Consider the following 17,921-nt stretch of genomic DNA (forward strand, 5'->3'; position numbering starts at 1 on the left):
GAACACATGCAAATTCTAGCTAGGAAACAGGCGAGTGAGATAAAACCTGAGAAAACAGAGACTTGTGCAAAATAAAGGTAGATTTGCCATCCAACACACCTGACAAACCACCTAACACATCAAGCAAAATGAGTACATTGTGATAACAGTTCCTTCTAATATTACGAAATATGACTTTAACCAGAGTCCTGTTCTTTAATTTGTTTAGATACAACAATTAGGATTCATTACTGCAGAGGAGAAAACATTATGTCCCATTAGCCTGAAGAGATATGTGAAAGAATTGGTTTCTTACTAATGATCATCAGACTGATTTAACCTTACTGACATCTTTGTCAATTTGGGCCACGTTCGCTTTAACCTTTCAGCAGACTGGTTTTAATAAGATTCTGAAGCAGTTGTGGTGTTGTTTGTACCGTATCGTGCCTTGAAAAACTTTCAAAGCAATTTTAAAGTAGTAAATACGTGTTTCAGGTGTTTACTTGCTAGATTAATGTACTTTTTGGGTGTTAGTTTTCCTTCTGCTATTCAATTTTCTACCAAACTTGTGAAAATGTTTATGTAGAGCCCAGAACTCATGTTTCACAGTGTTCAAAGATGTATGTGTATGTGATTGTTTCAGGAAGATAATAGTGAGATTTCTGGACCTATATTAAGTGAGTTGTTTATTTGTGAAAATGTTACACACACACATATATACATTGAGTGTACAGAGCAGTACAATCACTTTCCTAATATTGAGTTGCACCCCTTTTGTTCTCAGAAGAGCCTCAGTTCATCAGGGCATGGACTCTACAAAGTGTTGAAAGTGTGCCACAGGGATACTGGCAAATGCTGACTCCAATGCGTCCCACAGTTGTGTTAGCTGGTAGTGGATCTCTACTCCGAATAGCTCATCCCATCTCATCCCACTGATGCTGAACCTTCATCAGTGAAGTTTTCAGTAGGATTTTTTTTTTTTCTGCTGGTTTGAATATAATTGTATATTTTATAATTATGGAAATCATTTCACAGAGAAGCTATTTGAGAACTGAGAGGTTTAAGGAAAGAAAATAACAGGCATTTGAAGTTAATGTATGGTGTTATCTTAACATCTAATGTATATAATGTATATCTTTATATCAATGCAAGATAGTTTTATTGTTTATGGTAAAACTTGATGTATTTAGATATGCAATTGAATTTACTATACATGCACCTTACATCTAATTCCTGGACAGACATTAAAGTATTAAACTAAAATACATAGCTAAATCTGGAATATACATCTGGTATGTCATATAAAGCTGTGGAAGAAAAATACCTAATGTTTTATATACAGTTAAGTTAATAAATATTTGGACAGTGACACAATTGTCATCATTTTGGCTCTGTATGCCACCACAATTGATTTGAAAGGAAACAATGTGCTTTAAGTGTAGACTTTCATCTTTAATTTGAGGGTAGTTACATCCAAATGAAACGGTGTAGGAATTACACACATTTTTATATGTGGTTTAGGGGCTCAAAAGTATATGGAAGAACTAACATAATCATGAAATAAATTGTGAGTTTCAATACTTGGTTGCATATCCTTTGCAGTCAGTGACTGCCTGAAGTCTGGAACCCATAGACATCACCAGATGCTGAGTTTCTTCCCTGGTGATGCTCTGCCAGGCCTGCACTGCAGCTGTCTTTAGTTCCTGCTTGTTCTTGGGGTGTTTTGCCTTCAGTTTTGCCTGACAAAACCAATCAGAGATATAGCAAAAACATTAGGTGTGGCCAAATCAACTATTTGGTACATTCTTAAAAAGAAAGAACATACTGGTGAGCTCAGGAACACCAAAAGGCCCAGAAGACCACAGAATAACTGGTGGATGACAGAGGAATTCTTTCCCCCGTGAAGAAAAACCCCTTCACAATAGTTGCCCAGAACTGGTTTCCTTGTATTTGTTGATTAAGTGACTGCTGACAACAGCAGCAGAATTAATTCTGAAATGTTTAGGGTTGTATTATCTGCTCAGATTCAGCCAAATGCTTCAAAACTCACTGGATGGCGCTTCACAGTGCAGATGGACAATGACCCGAAGCATACTGCGAAAGCAACCCAAGACTTTTTTAGAGCCAAAATGATGACAATTGTGTCACTGTCCAAATATTTATGCACCTAACTCTATATATATATTTTTGCTGCATATTTGTGTTTTTCTTATTTGAAGCAGGCATTTAATGAGTGTCTTTATGATAGCAGGACTCCTCACAGCCAGCCCTCTCTCAGCTAGCTCCACCTTTGATGCATTTGAAGTTTCTCAATACATTTCCTTATCCCAGTGAATCAATGTCTTGATGGATCACATTTACAACACATCCCACATCTCAGCAAAGAGTGTAAAAGGACAACAGAATCACTTTAATTTAAGCCATTTCCATTTCCTGCCACAATCCTTTGCTCTACAAGTTATTGGCAAGCCCTAAGGGATTGAAATGTCTCAAGGTCATATCCAGCTGGGAGCACTTATAGAATGTGGTGTAGTAATGGCAAGATGTGCCGAAACCACACCTTCTTTAAATGCTATGTGTAGTCCCTTTGTGCCCTTGAATGCATGGTTTTGGTAAAGTGGGTCGGTTTAATTTGAATGACAGTAATGTTCATTAAAGGAGCACCTTGTTTCTGAGCAGCTACTTTCCCTCTGATTCTTTTAAGGCTGTGTGCTGAACACTTATTTGAAACATTTAGCATCTCAGAATGATTATCTGTTATAATACAAGCACCTCGAGTTAATGCACTGTTAACATCCTTGAGTGATTCAATAAAAGTAGCACTTAGGTAGAAGAATTAAATTTTGCTTGTTACTCTTGAAGATTGTACAAGGATGGTTCCCTAAATAAACTCTCTATGTTTAAAATGTTGTATTGACACAATGAAACTTAACCATGTAACATTAAATAAGAATATACTGATCTTCTTTGTCAATCCCATAACTGAAAGGAAGCCTCCAAGATTCTTTCAAAACCGACGCAGTTTATCCTTATCCACCCACTCCTGCAAACTTGATTTCTTCTTCACATATTGCTGGAGGTCTTCCTGTCTGATCTCTCATCCTGGATGCACTCATCATCTCAAACTTTTTTTTAAAATTCTGATCTCCCTGCCTGCTCCTCCCCTTCTTTTGATCTCTCACTCTCCATTCCACTGGAATCAGCTACACTCTGGCCTCTACAACTGTGAATATTCTGCTACTCCAAGCACATCTTCACTTCAACTATCGCTTCTTCCTGAGCAACATACGCAGAATCTTACCCTTCTTCACCAACTATGCACTTTCCCTTCTAGACTTCTAGACCACACCCCCCCCATGACACTCACACAATCTTATAAACTTATAACTATAACCCCACTGCTCACAATACAGCTCACAATACTGATGGAACTATTAAACTATATTTTACTTTTGGATTTATGTTGTATGTACTATTTATTTGGTACTTTGTATAATTTGTAGTGTTTTGTGAAACATGTATTTGGTATGCAAATTATCAAATCAACCTGGTTAACAGTGTCTGAAATAATTACAGTAATTGTATCAGAAGTTAGATTTTATAAGATAGTCTTATTGATGTGATTGCCTTCCATATTGTTGTAAGAGGTAGCCAAGTGGACTTACACTGTAAATCCCAAAATATCTGTCAAACAAATACCACATTACTATTAGTTTTTTGGGAGGTATAATGTGTAGCTGTCTAAATGTCTTGCCGTCGGAAGATTAAGTGTCTAGCTTTACAGAGAGGGATGTCTTTCAGAGTAATGGCAGGCTCAGAAAGGAGCTAAGAATTTGCTTTATTTTGTTTATTTTCCTGTTTTTTTTTAACATCTGATTGATTTGACAATGAAGCCATTGTAATTATAATTTTAGACAGTTCTGCAACACATACAGAAATAGGAAATTCAAGGCAATATATTTCTCCTTCCACTCTCTGTTGTAGCTCAGCAGTAACCCCTGCAGGACACCCCAAACCCAAACCCTGGCTGACTTCCATGTTTCAGTTCCTCCAATTTTCAGAGCACTATCCTAGAGGGCATCATTCTCTGGTCATCATGGTTGTGAATTCTGCTCCTACTGCTAGATGCTGTGGTGCTTTCCCAAAGCATTTCTGCATCTACTCCACTATCTCAGCCTGCATCACCCTTGCCCACTTGAGCCTGACAATAGGCTTTTCTCAAGCTGACATGGGCAACTCCTGAGTGTGGAGGTCCCTCTACCAAGCAACCTATCTGAAATAACAACTCCTTATATTCACTTTTAAAATTGAAATAACAATATACGAGTAAATAGCAAGCAAATAAAATACAGATATCATAAGTTCCTTACTCATCTTGTCCTTATTAAGCATCTAATTCATTTTACATATTATTGATTGCTATATATATATATATTTATGTGTGTGTGCATGTAGGGATCTGCTGGTGTTTGGCCTTGTGTCAGAAAACTCCCATGTTTAGTGCTGATTTCTTTTCTCATTTGCCCAACGGATCATGAGTCATTTTACAGGAAATTCTTTCAATTTAAAAGCTATTCACAAGTTTCATTTCTCCCCAAAATCCAGCATATTACAGGTGTTCTTCCCTGCCTAAGGTATTAGATTTTATTCTTTTAAATGTAAATTGCATATATTATCCTTTTTTTGTCTGACGCACAAAGGCCTATAGGATATCGAATCGCAAGGAACATACAGCCCTTTATTCCTTTAGACTGCTTCTGGAAGGATTAATGTGAAATTTGCATTATCGATGAGGTAACCCTGTCACCTCAAACATAGACTCTTTAAAGAGAATAATTTTATGCAAATTAGATATTGATGGACTAATGATTAATTGGCTCCAGGACTGTGTTAATATGCAATTGTTGTCGTGTAATATGCATTTCTAATGACTTTGTATTAGTCTGTTCAAACAAGTTGTAGACTTTGATCATTCAACTATTAAAAAGCGTTTTTTTCTTGTTTGAGGAAGGATAGATCCAGTTCCTAGACCTGTAAAACCTGTGCTGGGAATGGAAGGACTAGTGAGGGGAGGGAATCAATATTAAAGTTGCAGCTTCTTTCACCTGGATCTATTTGTGGGAGAGAGAAGTAACATGCCGGCCCCATTCCCAAACCAGTAATCATCTCAACCTGCCATAGAGGTCCCTTCCAAATGTTTGTCACTTTTCTGTTTGTTGTACTCCAAACTAGCTTCCTTCCAGAGCTTGGAAGTCCATATTTTACTTTTATAAATAACACAGGAAAGAGTGTGACATATCAATGTGACATTTGTATAGAATAAAGTTGTTTAGCAAATCAGCTGGTGTTACTATGTAACCCTACAGGTTACATTAACTATTTTAGTTGGCAGAATAAGTTGACAACATTCAAAGACTTGGCCAAGCTCTCTTTCCCTCCCTCTTCTGGTGGTCTTATGACCTACAGGCCTTCACACAAAGAGAGCTAGCAACAGCTTAAAACCAGACTCCTATGTACCTTCCTGGTCAGTATGAGGCTAGTCAATTATTTTCAATTCAACTGTGTGAAATAGCTCTAGGTAGGTCTTTGAAGGGTTCTCTTGAAAGTCTGATGTCAAATCCTCCCTGTCCAGATGAAGATTCATATACTCTTTCAGAACGGCAGTAAAAGCTATTTGAGGATGTACATTAACAGAGTGTCTGTCACCCTCCACTTTTCCACCAAGCAATAGAAGGGTGGCAGTAATGAAACTTGCCCCAGAGATTCCACTGGACTCAGAACTTTGGTGAAAAATGAAATGTCTTTATTCCACTTGGATTGATCAATTATCCTCAGGTACACACCACAAAAGTTAAAACTCCAAGTAAAACACAACAACACAACACTCATTGTGTTTATATATATATATATATATATATATATATATATATATATATATATATATATATATATAAAAGGAAACCAAAACTAGCTACAATCATATAGCCTGGTCCAGCATTGGAAAAGCTGACTTTGACCTCCTGCTCATTTCATATCATGCCCCCAGACACACACTCTCCCTGCTAATTTCCTGCTTCCTTTATACCTTAAGCCCCACCCTGAAATTACTCCTGAGCTGCCCTTAAATGACCAGTATAACAGGTTTCTGTAACCCCATTTCCACAGCAAACCCACACAACTGCCTGCCTCAACACAATCCCAGGGTTAAATCAAAATACATGTATACAGGTAAGTATTTACAGAGATCTTTTTTAGATTAAGTGCACCATTATTGTCCTTGTTGGCTGAATGTTAAATGTTTGTTAAGCTTGTGTTTATGTTATGTGAACTCACATTAATGTATGTTCTTTCCATTCTTCTTCCATGTCTGCATGTCGTGGTGGAATCCTTTGGAACAGGTAAGTCAGTGTTGTTTGTTTGGTTCTGTCAGTCTGTGTATAGGTCAGGAACATGGCCATTGCTCCTGACCATGTGATGTCCCAGAATCACAGTGTCCAAAGTGCAAGCAAAGCAGGACAAATATTACAATAAAAATTGTAGAAGGCTAGATTTGCAACCAAGTGACAAGGTCTGGGTAAGAGTTAATCCCCTGTCTCATGCTGCATCAAGTTTCACTGCCAAACTTTCTCCAAGATGGAAGGGACCAGCAACTATTCAAAAGTGTCTAGAGCCCGTCAGTTACCAGCTAAGTCTAAACTGTATCCCTGATCAAGATGATACATACCATGTCCTGAATTTGAAAAGGTATAATGGTTGTCCAAAGTAAATACCACTTGGGAGGGGGTGGGGGTGTGTAACCTTACAAGTTACATTAGTGTTACAAAACGTTTATGCATTTATATAGACTATACATTTACTTGTCAGAAAAAGTTGACAACAAGCTCAAGTGATAGTCATACCTTTCAAAATATAGCCCCCCCTCTTAGCACAATCAAGACAGTCCCTCATAGCATTACACCTTTAAAAATAAGGTTTGCTTATTGTAAAGGTGAAAGAGATCCAAATCCAAATGTTTATCATCTCTGATATCCCAAAACACAGTTGTGTGTAGTCTGTGGAAAAGTAATCTTGATTCCGTTTGGTGGTTTTTAAGATTTCTTTTGCTTTTTTGGTTGCTTGGGAAGATTATTTTTGATTCCTATTTTTCTTGTGGATTCACAAACAAATCTTCTGATCTTCTGGTGGAGTTCCTTCAGTGGAAATTGCCTTTGGACATTTTGGTTCTATCCTGGGAACAGCTGGACATTTATTGCAGGGATATTGCAAAGACTGGAACAATGAATAGAAAGGAGTGCATCTGTTGTTCTTTGGGCAAGAGGCATTAGCAATATCATCAGATTAATCTCATATACAGTGAGGGAAAAAAGTATTTGATCCCCTGCTGATTTTGTATGTTTGCCCACTGACAAAGAAATGATCAGTCTATGATTTTAATGGTAGGTGTATTTTAACAGTGAAAGACAGAATAACAACAAAAAAGTCCAGAAAAACGCATTTAAAAAAAGTTATAAATTGATTTGCATGTTAAAGAGGGAAATAAGTATTTGACCCCTTCGACTTAGTACTTGGTGGAAAAACCCTTGTTGGCAATCACAGAGGTCAGACGTTTCTTGTAGTTGGCCACCAGGTTTGCACACATCTCAGGAGGAATTTTGTCCCACTACTCTTTGCAGATCCTCTCCAAGTCATTAAGGTTTTGAGGCTGACGTTTGGCAACTTGAACCTTCAGCTCCCTCCACAGATTTTCTATGGGATTAAGGTCTGGAGACTGGCTAGGCCACTCCAGGACCTTAATGTGCTTCTTCTTGAGACACTCCTTTGTTGCCTTGGCTGTGTGTTTTGGGTCATTGTCATGCTGGAATACCCATCCACGACCCATTTTCAATGTCCTGGCTGAGGGAAGGAGATTCTCACCCAAGATTTGTCGGTACATGGCCCCGTCCATCGTCTCTTTGATGCGGTGCAGTTGTCCTGCACCCTTAGCAGAAAAACACCCCCAAAGCATAATGTTTCCACCTCCATGTCTGACGGTGGGGATGGTGTTCTTGGGGTCATAGGCAGCATTCCTCCTCCTCCAAACACGGCGAGTTGAGTTGATGCCAAAGAGCTCGATTTTGGTCTCATCTGACCACAACACTTTCACCCAGTTCTCCTCTGAATCATTCAGATGTTCATTGGCAAACTTCAGATGGGCCTGTACATGTGCTTTTTTGAGCAGGGGGACCTTGCGGGCGCTGCAGGATTTCAGTCCTTCACGGCGTAGTGTGTTACCAATTGTTTTCTTGGTGACTATGGTCCCAGCTGCCTTGAGATCATTAACAAGATCCTCCCGTGTAGTTCTGGGCTGATTCCTCACCGTTCTCATGATCATTGAAACTCCACGAGGTGAGATCTTGCATGGAGCCCCAGACCGAGGGAGACTGACAGTTATTTTGTGTTTCTTCCATTTGCGAATAATCGCACCAACTGTTGTCACCTCACCAAGCTGCTTGGCGATGGTCTTGTAGCCCATTCCAGCCTTGTGTAGGTCTACAATCTTGTCCCTGACATCCTTGAACAGCTCTTTGGTCTTGGCCATGGTGGAGAGTTTTGAATCTGATTGATTGATTGCTTCTGTGGACAGGTGTCTTTTATAAAGGTCCCTTTAAGAGAGTGCTCCTAATCTCAGCTCGTTACCTGTATAAAAGACAACTGGGAGCCAGAAATCTTGCTGATTGATAGGGGATCAAATACTTATTTCCCTCATTAACATGCAAATCAATGTATAACTTTTTTGAAATGCGTTTTTCTGGATTTTTTTGCTGTTATTCTGTCTCTCACTGTTAAAATACACCTACCATTAAAATTATAGACTGATCATTTCTTTGTCAGTGGGCAAACGTACAAAATCAGCAGGGGATCAAATACTTTTTTCCCTCACTGTATATATAATTTTCATTTTTGATGGGAGTGATATTCATTGTGATATCATACATTGTGATCGTACAACAAGTATTATTTGTTTGGTCTCTTTATTAGTCCTCAATACACAAGCTTATTGCTATGAGTACATGGGTAATTTGTCTAATCAAGTCTGACATTATTCTTCTAGATAAATGGGAAATTGTTACATCTGCCTGCACTAAAAATTAATATGTAGTTTGCACATATTCTTATGTACATGTAATTTCAGAATTGTCCTTAAGGTGTTTTCAGAAAAGTGTGACTAACTGTTCAAAAGAAATTCACTATCACATGAACTACATCATAAATTTGACATAACTACTGTGTATTTTCCTGGTGCCACTGTAAGGCAATCTACTTTGTTACTCTACTTCAATCATACTCTGAGATAAGATAGCAATGTGATAGGTATTAATAACTTAGAACAGGACTTGTGCATGTAATCAGGGCTGTTGCTAGAGTAGGTTTATGGGGTTCAAGAATCTCACACTGAAGTCTTTAATGTTTGATCATTCACTAAAAAATATTACTATTTAAACAGCAAATTATATGTGATCTCCAGTTAGCATTAATATCAATCTACAGTGGTTTGACATGTAGGTGTCTGCATTGAGAAATTATAGTTTATGTCACTGAAATAAAACAGATGTAAATGCTGTGGTTATTGTAAAAAAACATTTTTCTCAATTATATTAGGCTTATGTTCTGAAATTTCTAATGATTCAAAGTAATAATTACTCTTCTATAAGCATGTCTTACTCTGTCTACAGAGTTTGATTAGTCTTAAGGGAATCTTCAAATACGATATTCAATAAGATCAATGCTTATTTCTAACATTTACCGTACAAATGATGTTTAAACAGATAGCCCTTGTCTTTCAAAATAAATTAACCATTTGCATCTTGTTTGGAAAGACAGTGAGTGAGTTAGGAAATGTGTTATTTAGGATGAAAACAAAGCTTCAGAACAATTTCAGTTTATCATCTTTGTCTGTAGTTGTTGTATCTAATGCCTTCTCTTGGTTTCCATGCCAATCAAACTTCAGATTTTAATTGCCCAAAATGTCCACAACTACTTAATGTATAAATACTAAATACTACCCGTAATCAATTTTCAATTAATATCAAACATTGCAACTTACTTAATCTAAATCATTATTTTTCCAAGTTGTATTCTGAAGGGTTAGCAAAGGGACAAAACATTGCAGTAAATATGCATTAAGTATGATTACTGCTAAGTATGTTATATCTCAATCCAATCCAAAGTATATAGCTGCTCCCCCAGATATATAAAATACCTGACTACTTGTGTAGTGCAAATTAAATATGGGTTCCAAGCATATGTGGACAATTCAGAATCAAATCTTCAAATGTGGAGAACTGCTCCATACTATACACAAGGCAGCATTGACACTTTGGATAGATTGCCTTTATTATTGCATGTTTTTCTGTCACTGTATGTAAGTACATTTCCCAGTTTTGCTGTCCCCACTTTTGAGGGGTTTACCTGGAAAAAGTCAAGAAAGCATTGGGTTCTGTGTTCATCTGTATTCTCCTAATGTGTGAACACAAACATACACACACCAAATCCACACACATATGCGCACACACACATTATAGACAATGAGGGAGACTGTTTGAACTCTGCAAAGTGTGGGATGGCAGCGACGGACCATCCATCTTTTCCCCTGACAGCTTGAAGTGGCCAGTTTTGCCCTTTTGATTCACAGATGGAGCGTCAGTGGCAGCAGTTTTAATTTTAAATTAAGTGCACTATAAAGCTGCTTCGCGCTCAGGTGCTCAATCATGAAGTGAGTACCTATCAGCACCAATCAGAAAACCCCAAAGAGCACAGAGTATCTTTAAAATGAATTAACACTTATTCAATAAAAGCTCAGAATTTCACCCAGATTGATTGCAAGAAATAAAAACGCTCGCTTCACTTTCGCCCTCCACACATATTTCACATAGAGAGTAACATTTAAAGGCACAATAGTCCTGTTTAATATTCTGAATGATACCATTAAAATAATATATAATAATATAAAACATCGATGAACTGTCTTTCTCATAATGACTTGCTCATTCTTCCTTATTTTTAAAGGTGGTGGACATTCAGCATTTTATTCTGTGGAAGGGTTATGAATAAAGACTGTCTACAATTTTAAGTTCATATCATACCATCCTGTAAGCTTTGTACCTGTTTTTAACTAAATCTGATAATGATAAAAACTATTATAAAAAGAGGATGTGTGTGGGGAATGTGACAAGAATAAATGTTAAAAGGAATGATCACAAATACAAATAGTATTTGAGAAATGTGTAGTTTGGAGAATGCAGATAATGCAACTGCATTGTACAGGTTAGATCATACAATACTTAATATGTATGTTCAATACAAAGGGTTGGGGTTCATGCACATACCTATTCAATCATGACATCTGCTGGGGAAGACAGTATTGCACCGCCACACAGTTTTCCATTGTCTGCTTTGCAATAGTGCTGTTCTTTATATAGGCATATATTTCTGACTGAGGTCAGAATTCTGTCCTCTGTTTGGTATATACATGCTCAGACACACACACATATAGTTAGCCACTGTGGGGGATAATGGATAATGGTAATAATATAAGTACTGCATTTATTGAAATACACACACAAATATTACTGTTTTACGTGCATGATACAACTTGTGTAAATTGTAAATTGGAATTTGTAAAATGTATTTTGAATTGCTGTTTTAGCCAAATTGAATTTGTAATGATTGATGCCTTGTACTTCTATGTATTTTTGCACTTTGCACTTATGTTGTAAGTCGCCCTGGATAAGGGCATCTGCCAAGAAATAATAATAATAATAATAATAATAATAATACAAATTTACATACTGTAATACTCTTACATTCAGTCCCTTCAGATATGTAGATGTGCAGCCTTATATATATATACTTAATATATAGTATATATTTCATCTTAAAGTTACTAAAAAGTCCTATAATATCTATAGGTTTCATATGAATTAAAATCTTTACAATAATAGAGTGATTGCCAGTGCTGGTCTTGCCCAACCCCCTGGTCAGTGTCTTATGCTTTTTGTTCCAACTAAGCTCTCAGTTCATTGAACTTCCAGCTGAACTAACAGTTTGCCTACTCAGGGCTATTTCATTTGTTAAAGAGCCAGGGAATTCAACTTATATTAAAGATATTGTAAGGTACATGACACTTTTATAAAAAAAAAAAAATCCAATGCTCTATATGTTAACAATATTTCCAGTTCAAAAGTCTTTAGTTAATATTAACAGCTTCATGTCACTTGCTGAGAAAGGTGGAAAACTGGATTACTCTCTTCAATATTCTGGAAGCGTTAGGTAAACTAGATTCCCATATGGAACCTACATTTTTGTATATTTGAATATATTTTAAATATATTTTAGCTTGTAATCGGTGGTCTTAATTTCTACAATATATTTACAACATATAAAATAAATATATGGATTAAATATATCCCCATCATATCACACAATATGAGCCAGAGTTGGCATATAAAAATACAGTATCACACCTTTTTACCATATATTAAAAATATATATTTGTTCCATATGAGTTTTTCCCCCCAATTTGTAGGCTAATAGCTATCGCTTAAGAAATTAATTATTCATTTACAAGATTTAAACAGGTGGACTAAACTAGACCTGCTGCTTAAGAGTGTAAACATATGTACTTTACTGAGCTTTTAATAGTAGAAATGTATATAAATATCCATCCGATTTAAAAGTGAATTTCTCCCCCGGCAGAGATTTGAGCACGCTTAGAAACAGAAAATAACACAAGCCACCCCCTTCCCATATCATATACATAGATTGTACTCCAAACCGCTTCCTTTCTCCCTTGTTACCTGAAGGGATGTCCTAATTCCTTAGGGAACAAGTGAAGGGAGCATCATGTTCCTCCATTGCACCCTTCAAATGGAGTGTATACACAAGAGTACTGTGGAAGCATTTTGTGCTGAATTCCCAGAACAATTTGCATTAAAAGGCAGAAACAAGTGGGAAAATAAGCAATTATAGCAGACACACTTATAAATAAGTTATTTAACAAATCATTTGGGAAATGTTCATCATAGGGACTTGGTTAACTAATAAAATTAATCTATTTAATGATTTCAATATATGGTTAGTACACCAACAAAGCATTTCCAGTAGCTATCAATAGCTGTCAGGGATTAGAATTAAAATATAGCTTTCATTGAATAAATTAATAAAGAAGTTATCTAGATTCATTATATAAGTGAGCAATATATATATTACAAAATACAGGGAGAGAGGAATATACTACAAAGCTTATCCAGTGTATCCTGTATGCAACAACTGAACCTTTGTCACTCCTTCCTGTTCCCTACTCCTGGAGTAGGGAGTAAGGGAGTGGTTTAGGTCGCAGACATAATTATGATTTTAGAAAAATGGGATGGGCTGGCAGATCAGGAGTACAGACTATGAGCTCTTTCTATCATATATGTTTTTCACATTTTGATATTTTGTACATTTTTGTCAATTCATACACATACCCATAATGTATTAAAGCAATGTTGCCCCTAGTATCTAAGTTTCAGTCCCGTATGTACAGTAGTTCAGCTATGATTGTTTGTTTTAATCTACTTCCGGACAAGGGTGTCTGCTTTGAAATAAATAATGATAATAATAATAATAAATTGGTGCAGATTCAACTGACCGTTCGTATGTTTCTGGGTATTGAGTTACTTTAAGGACCTTAAAATAGAAAGACTCTTGGACTCTGCCAACAGGGCTTGGTCATTGACATCATTAGTCACTCATTTGAAGTGATGTTATTTTCGCAACACAAGGAGTACGTAAAATATTAAGTGCCCATTGCCAGCAAAGCTTCAGCAAAGCATCAAAACATTGAGAAATATTTAAACATACCATGTTACTACCAACCGATGCCTCTGCATTAATAGTGTCCTCTGAGAGCACATTTGAGTTTATGCAGTATTTAGATTTTTGTCTGGGAAATAAAATGCAACATATTTTTAATGAGAGAGGAATATGGTTGGCAAGGTGTGATGTGCTTCATCAAGAAGCTGATAAAGCTGGCTAGTGAAGCCAGTTGAAATCTACACTAAAATATGGATACAAAAAAAGTACTACTATACTAATAATTCAGTAGTTACTTGCGTGCATCTTAGTTATAAATAAATAAGTGTCTATAAAATCACTCAAAGTTTCTGTTTCCATTGTGTAGTTATAATGCTCACATGGGATCCATACCCAATACACTTGGTTGCTAATTGGAGATAAGTACACCTACATTTCTAATCTTTGTGGGTATTTTATTGTCCATAACTGTTTCATTAGTATGGCACAACCTACAATAAAATACAAACACATATAATAATAAACAATACAATAACAACCAATCTATAGAAATGTTCAGGTCATATTTTTCTTAATTGCTTAATGTTTTATGGTCCTGAATATAACTTAACACTGGTTACTTTGCACATTATTACCATTATTGTGTTAATTCTCACAGGTTCTTTTTAGTTTTAATACAGTAAACACATGACCATAACCACTTGCATTGTTGTTCAAAACAGCATGAACGTTTTGCATTACAAGGATTATTTGATTTAGTGCTGCTAATATTAAATATTTTCAGCACCAGTGCTTTTGATTTAATCCAGTCCTCCATTTCTCCTGTTCATCTTACAAAATGTAACAACAAACAAAAAAGTAACCATGATAATTAAAAATGTGGGCAGCAACTAATATTCATTTCTGTTTTTGAGGGCTGGAAGTTTCATGGCAATTCACAAAGCACTCTCATACCAAGGCCTGGACCAAATCTCTCTCATGTGAGAGCAAAGACATGGTAAATTATTAAATTACAAACTAAAATGTTGATATAAGATAGTATTGGATGTATTCTTAATATGTTTATAGAAAATTAAAATCCAGAATCTGTGTACATATTATGAGAGCATTGCCAGGTGTAAAATATTATATCATATTTAGACATTCAAATTACCGCTTCCAGACTCTTCCAGATGCTGCATTCCAGGGGGGAGGGGGGCAGACCTTTTCCTGACTGTCCAGTGTGCTGGTAACATTTTTGTACATTTGAACCCTATTTAATTGATCGTACATCGTAAAGAGGCTTAAATTATCACAGAAAAACATTACTGTACATCTGGCAACACTATATTAATACTGAGAATAAATCACCTATTGTGTTGCTTTGTGAGAATGGAATGATGATGAAGCAATGCATTTTTAATCGGTTTAATTAACAAAATGAAAATTGTTTTTTACTGCAAATTAGTATTTTATTATCATTTTGTTACAATTACTGTGGTGTTAACATGATTTGACTATTTTTTTAGGACAATCAATTATAACTTCCCCTTGAGACAGACATCTATAATTATCAGAACTATTTAGTCACAATAGGTATCTACCCTCTCATAACCTCCAGCAACATACTCTTGAGTAAACATTTGGTGACAGCCTGTCTCTTCAGGACAATTGGTCCCCCCAGTTGCTAGGAAATTGATCCAATAACCTTGCTAATTAAAGAGCATTAACAAAACAAACACACATCTGCTCTAGTCTTTGAAAGCCATTTTCTCCTTTTAACTTAGTTTTTGTCCTAATATATACATATACATATATTGTAATAAGTGGTTGGCCTAGCTGTAATGATGAGATATTTCAATTTAAAGATTTCAGATTACTTCTGTTAGCACAACAACAGGGACATTGAACAGCTTGTTATTAAGTTGCTAGAAGCTTCAGGGTTCATGATATTTTAATTATCTCAAAACTTTGAATGTGTTTGGAGACAGTTGCTGGGTTTGAAAGGGCATGCTATTTAAAAATAAATACAATAATAATCAAAACTAATATCAATTAACATCATACTCAAAGGATGTGGCTGCCACATATAAGAATAGAAATGAATGATATATTTTCCTGAAATTGTTAATCTAAATTTAGCCAATAATTTTTCTAGATTAAAAAAAGAAACCTACTAAAACATAGTAATGGTATGAACCTCTAAAATCCTCTGTTTAATTATAATGTAACACAACAAAACCCACGTTTTGGTAAGAAATTACCTTCTATCTGTACCACAGACAAAGATATGCCCTATGGGAAATCTGACCTTCTGTGCTTTTGCCCTTCATTGGTGTAGGTTTATAGATTGAATACATAATTGAATGCCTAATTATTATTATTATTATTATTATTATTATTATTATTATTGTGAAGAACTGTTTTTATAATGAAAGGTACAATATAAAATACACATCCAAACAGACAATTTGGTAAGTTTACTAAAAAAGTAATAGATGTATAACTAATTATCGAGACATGTTTTTGTTGCTAGCTTATTAGAATGTTTTATGTTGAGGTGTAGTTTAGAATTTAAAACAAATGAAGGACTATTTTTTCCCTAGATGTACCTGAATATATAATTATTGTGGTAAAGAAATACATTCAAAGAATTGCAACTTTCAGAAATATGTTTTGAATGTAAAGCTAAATATTTAAGAAGCTATCAACATTTAAACATTTTTTAAATCCTGATGTAGCTAACGTGTTAAATCCTTCCCACTTGAAAATAGAATTTTCCCAAATAAGAATGTATTGGAGTTAACGTACAAATGAGCTCTGCCCCTTTAAGCAGGCTGTTAATACATTCAGGTATCATGATCAGATTGTCCAATGTATTGTAATGCCTAAACTAGGCCCAGTGGGAGAACCCATGGTCTATAAAGATTCTATGGTAACTAGCGCCAGTTTCTCCTGTTGCCATGGGTGGCTGCAAGTGGCAGCATTGGGTCGCTCAGGTGGAATGTAGCAGAGCTGACAATATGAATGTTGTCAAGAGCGATTCATGTTGACACTCTTGCTCAGTCACTTTGTTAAAGTTGTCTGTCAGCAGGGGCTTGTAGTTTATGGTCGTTCGCAGAGCCAGGCATGTCAGTGATAGTGATAGAGGCAGGCAATGGGAGAACCTGTCACTTGAAACACAGAAGCAGCCGTGACACTATGTTGTTCAGTTTGTTAAAGCCAAGACATGTGCGTGCCTCTCTGCTGATCCCTGCCACTCCATGTTCCATTATGGGAGACATATTCATTTTGACTGCAAAATAGTATTTTTTTAAGTTTCACTGAAACTCGTCATTAGCTGGTGGGTGGCTGTTTTTTTTTGGCTAACTTGTGTGTCAGAAACATGTCACTTTTTATTATTGGTTGCAGTAGCAAAAACTGTTTCATGTGTAACATGGTTATATTTGTTAAATAGTAATTTATTAAACAATATGTTTATAAAGAAAAAATGGTTTACATGCATTCTGGTGTTCATTATTTTATACTACATTGTTCTATACATTTTAAAGGCTAATCATTAAATCTTATTTGATCTGTTGCCACTACATAAGGCTGTGGTCCAAACTTGCAAAACCATTTTGATCAATCAATAATAATAATGCAGAATTGTAATGTGATTATTTACCATTTACCTAAAATGACTATGCTGTTATTGTTTCTCTCATGGTGTACACAGCACCAAAACAAAAAGCAAGCAAACAAACAAAAAGTGACAAAGTAGGGATTAAATCAACCCCTCTTTGCGTCACCAAACAACATAGTCACAGGTTCAGAATCAAAAGGGAAGTAAGGGGCTGAGATAAAATATTGACAGACCAAATGAAGAATTTGCAGACAAAAAACACCTGCCTAATCTTTCTTTTAAGAAGCTGTCGAAATAATCACAAAAGATACCAAACCAAAAGAATAACCCTTGTCTCCATCACACAGTACTTGTTTGTATGTTTGTTTTGGGATGTGAAAAATATGTCCTCCCTATGTTGACAGCTACAGGGTCTGGAAAGAATAACAGCATTTAAATATGACTTGTTGTATTTCTATAGGCTGAAGAACCAATAATATCACAAGTGTATAGAGTCATACTGTAG

The 17,921-nt window shown here is 35.9% G+C and overlaps 1 long non-coding RNA gene across 1 annotated transcript; it reads right to left on the bottom strand.

Annotated features, from left to right (window-relative positions):
- Positions 1-1,410: 1,410 nt before the first annotated feature.
- LOC136758279 (uncharacterized) lies at positions 1,411-6,386 on the bottom strand. Its single transcript, XR_010819945.1, has 2 exons — positions 6,313-6,386; positions 1,411-1,718 (listed from the first exon to the last, which is right to left on the bottom strand). It is a non-coding gene; the product is annotated as an uncharacterized LOC136758279 (long non-coding RNA).
- Between the last annotated feature and the right edge of the window lie 11,535 nt (positions 6,387-17,921).

The sequence above is a fragment of the Amia ocellicauda genome, chromosome 9, assembly GCF_036373705.1.
Source record: "Amia ocellicauda isolate fAmiCal2 chromosome 9, fAmiCal2.hap1, whole genome shotgun sequence".
Lineage (NCBI taxonomy): Eukaryota > Metazoa > Chordata > Actinopteri > Amiiformes > Amiidae > Amia > Amia ocellicauda.